The 2,898-nt window shown below is 60.0% G+C and overlaps 1 protein-coding gene across 2 annotated transcripts in view; it reads right to left on the reverse strand.

Moving 5' to 3' along the window:
• LOC123025747 (BOLA class I histocompatibility antigen, alpha chain BL3-7-like) overlaps positions 1-2,898 on the reverse strand; it is a 21,174-nt gene that overhangs the window by 14,881 nt on the left and 3,395 nt on the right. The window lies entirely within an intron of this gene.

Consider the following 2,898-nt stretch of genomic DNA (forward strand, 5'->3'; position numbering starts at 1 on the left):
AAAACATGCGCTGGGGGAAAGAGCGGGAGCGCCCCCAGAAGGCACCTGTGGCAGACGGGCCAAGCAAGTGAGCCAAGCTGCATGCTCAAGCAAGGGGAAAACCCCACCCTGTCCCCGAAATAGGACTCCCATACTGGCCCCAGGAAAAAGTGGTCCTTCCGAGTGACAGGAGGAAGATCCCGCCAGTTCCGATGAGGCCACGGAGGGGCTGGGCAAACGTCACTCTCGCCCCAGAGCCTCTGAGCTCTGGAAAGCCCAAGGTCCAGGTCACGGAAGGAGGAAGCCTTTAAAATCTGGGCACTTCCCCTGCACACCCAAGCCTGTCTCCCTGCGGGATGCGCACGTACACCGGCCAGACGACAGCAGCTCTGTGGTGGTTGCTGCAAACGGAGCAAAAAGAGGGAATCGGTACCAGTGCTTCTGCTCAGGGGAGGAGCCCCCTTCTCCCCGGTCCCCTTCCCCCCCAGCTTCCTTCCCTCCCATTTTGGATTTGGTCCTTTGCTCATTCCGCACGTTCCTGCACCTCCCAGGTGCCTGGGACGACTGCTTGGTCAAGGGGATCCAGCCCAGACGAACTGCAGCCTTGAGACGGGCAAGGAGGTTTCGGGAACTTGGGGAAGGAGGATCACTTTGCGCCTTACCGACGGGCTGCAAGCCGCCTCCCCCTGTGCAGCCCTCGCTGACCTCGGGCTGAGCGAGCCAGCGCAGAGCGGCCTCACTGGGCCCCCATCACCCAGCAGCCTCCTGGGGCTTCTCAGGCAGCCCACTGGGGGGGATGGAACCCGACTGGGAGGCTGCCCTGGCAGGGGGTCCCCAACGCAAGTGGCGGCCAAGGGGCACACCCCTTCACGTGCCTCTCCGGGGTGCCCCGAGGCCCAGGGTCGCTGCGTTCCCCCTGCTCGCCCCTGGCTGTGCGGCTGCTTGGCGGCTCATCCACTTGCGTGTGGCCAAGCATGTGCCTGGAGCGAAGGGATGGGCCTGGGGAGGAGGCTGTGAGGGGGGCCCAACCGAGGGAGAGCGAGAGACGGCGGGCGCAGGGGGAGGCTGGCCAGCCGAGGGGACGTGGCCCAGTCCCCCGGGCACCTCTGGGCTCGAGACTGCGGCCTCCACCTGCCTGCCCTCCTCCCTCGCAACCGCCCGCATTGCAAGGGCAGCAGGACGGGCTCGCTAAGCAGCCACAGGAGCCTCGCGCCCCGTCCAAGCTGCCACAGTTCTGGCCGCAGGCCTGCCTTCCGGCTGATGGGCCCCCTGACAAGCTGCGGCCCGTTGCAGGCCGTGTTCAGCACCCGCGCCCCGTCGTGGAGCCCAGGCCCAGGTGTGAGGGACTGTGCTAAGGCCAACGTGCTACAGAGCGGCTTGGCCAAGCGCCCCGCGGCTCTGGGAGCCGCAGGCAAAGGCGGGCGGCGCGAGGGCTGCAGCCAGCTCAATGCAGCGGTTTCTCCGCCTCCCTTTCCTGGAGGGGGGAGGGTAACAGCCGGCCCTCTAGCCAGCTTCCGCAATCCCCTCCCACGGGGCCCCAGCGGTAACACGGGGGGGGGGGGGCTGCCTCCTGCTGCTGCCCTTTTCATTTAAGTTTTGTTGAAGGAAAGAGGGAAGGGGCCAGCTCACGGCAGGAGTCCATTATATTTTTCCCCCAAAATTACGTCCACTAAAGCATTTTAATGCTGCTGCAAGGGCTACTTCCTATTTCAGGGAATGTTCTTGTGATTCTGGCGCCTCCACAACAGCCACAGTGGCTGAAGGCAGAGCTGGGACAGGTCCGCCTGCTGAAACGAAACTCAGGCCAAAGCCGCACCCCTCAAAACACACGCAAGATAGTCCAGGGGGCGCCTCTGCCTCTCAGGCTCACGCTGCTGCCCCCTCGAGAGGGACGTCCTGCAGGGGACGGTAATACCAATTGCAGCAGCACCGGGAAAGTGTGGGAGGATTGAAATGCAGGATCCTTTGGAGCACAGGGGTGCTGGGGAAGGCCGAGTGTGGAAGCAGCCGCAATGCCTGGTAAAGCACACGCCTGGCACCTGCGTTTTCTCTCTCTAGGGAATCTAATGTTTCTATTCAATGGGTTTTTTGATCCTTCAGGGCGAGAGACAATACTCACAAGTTTGTGGCATGTGGACTTCATTGGCTCATCGTTTTTCTGCAAAGAAAGGATCCGACAATTAGAGCTGGAGGAGACCCTGGAGAAACGCTGCCTTTTCCAATGATCCAAGCCTTTTGGAACATAGAAGGCCCCAGTCAAAACCTTCTTAAGTCCCCTCCTGACCAACTTCAGGAGCAATTGGAGGCAAGAGACATTAGTAATTGGGACGGCATACAAATTTTATAGATAGATCGATCAATCCACATACAGGAAACTGATTTTTCTAGAACAAATATGCAGAGGACTTGCAATGTTATGCTAAGGGCTGCCTAGAAGTGTGGAAGAGGGACAGCCAGAGCTCACAAGGCAAGGAATGAGCTCCTTAAAATTGTCATAAAAAAGAGATAAAGGCTGTTAAAATTCAGAAGCATCCCCAAGACCTCACTAAAGTTAAATGTACGTTCACAGGATCACTATCAGGCAACTACCCCAGGGGAGAAAATAGGGAGCCTGATTCAGGGTGCTCTGTGGTGGCTGGTGGACTTTGGGGTGCCGCTGCTGTCCTAGGGGTTCCCTCTCCAATGTGGGTGGACACCGGGAGGCCGTTCCCGCGCAGGGGGCAGCGACCCACGGCCTTCCCTCAGGTCTTTCCCTGCTCCTGCTCCTGAAGCTACTTTCAGGGAGGCGCCTTTTGGGGCTGCCTCCCTCATGGAGGGGCCACGATCCACCGTTTCTTAGTGAGGGCCACCAACAGAGTGACGCATGTCCACTTGCAGCCCAGCAAAGGCAGCCCCAGCTTACTTACTCATGACGATGAT

Source organism: Varanus komodoensis, unplaced genomic scaffold (assembly GCF_004798865.1).
Source record: "Varanus komodoensis strain SLA01 unplaced genomic scaffold, ASM479886v1 scaffold2886, whole genome shotgun sequence".
NCBI classification, from domain to species: domain Eukaryota; kingdom Metazoa; phylum Chordata; class Lepidosauria; order Squamata; family Varanidae; genus Varanus; species Varanus komodoensis.